The sequence below is a fragment of the Etheostoma spectabile genome, chromosome 23 (genome assembly GCF_008692095.1).
Source record: "Etheostoma spectabile isolate EspeVRDwgs_2016 chromosome 23, UIUC_Espe_1.0, whole genome shotgun sequence".
In the NCBI taxonomy this organism is placed as follows: Eukaryota; Metazoa; Chordata; class Actinopteri; order Perciformes; family Percidae; genus Etheostoma; species Etheostoma spectabile.
Genome location: NC_045755.1, coordinates 4113950 through 4114886, shown reverse-complemented (window position 1 = coordinate 4114886; position 937 = coordinate 4113950).

Here is a 937-nt window from a genome sequence, read left to right as displayed (position 1 = left end):
GTCTTTCAGTGCAGCAAACTCAACAACAGACAGGAGCCACTCGGTGTCAAAGCTGTGTGGGTTAAAAAAGATTGATGATGTTTTTATTACACTCTGTTACATCAGTGACATCTGGGTCGACGTGTTCTTCTGTGGCTGAGTGCCTTCATAAAATATTTACCTCTGCTGATATCAGCCTGACAAATATCTCCATCATTTAACTTTCCACTACTTTCATGTTCATTTACTATTTAGTTGTAAACAGAGAGGGCCCCCTAACGCACCCTTTGAAGCATAATTTGTTGATTTATTTGCCACTTGGGGCAGCATGAAAACAACGTTGACATCCGTTACAGTGAAACGTAGTAGCAAAAAGTTGTATTTATGCATTGTGCAGACACATGGCAACATTGGTATTTATTTAAAGTTGTGTTTCTGGTCACCTGATAAATGTGAGTCAATAGTCGATAGCTGTTTTGTCTCCGTCAACTACATTAACAGTTTAATTAAACAGCGCTCCTTTTGTTTCCCTCATTTGATCACCAAATACCGCTTAGGGCCCTCAAAAGTCTAGGACTGGCACTGGTCCCATGACAGTCTAATTAGAAAAATACCAGTGTAAAATAAAAAAAATAAAAAATTCTTTATTTTCTTTATTCCTATTTAAATGAAAATACATTTTTGAAAAATGTCAGATAAATTTCAGGGTGATATGGCAAATAACCAAACAAGTATTTGTATAAATCACTATTATATTAAATCATTGTAATATACATCCTTCTTTATTCTAGCTAAGAACTTGATCCTGTTTCCCAATTGAGGGGGCGAGATGCTCCCTCAATTTCACTGTTAGCCAATGAGCTACATGGACTGACTGCGGTAATGAATGCACTACACCCATCATGTTCCCAGCATGCATTGTAGAGAGAGAGAGAGAGAGAGAGAGAGAGAGAGAGAG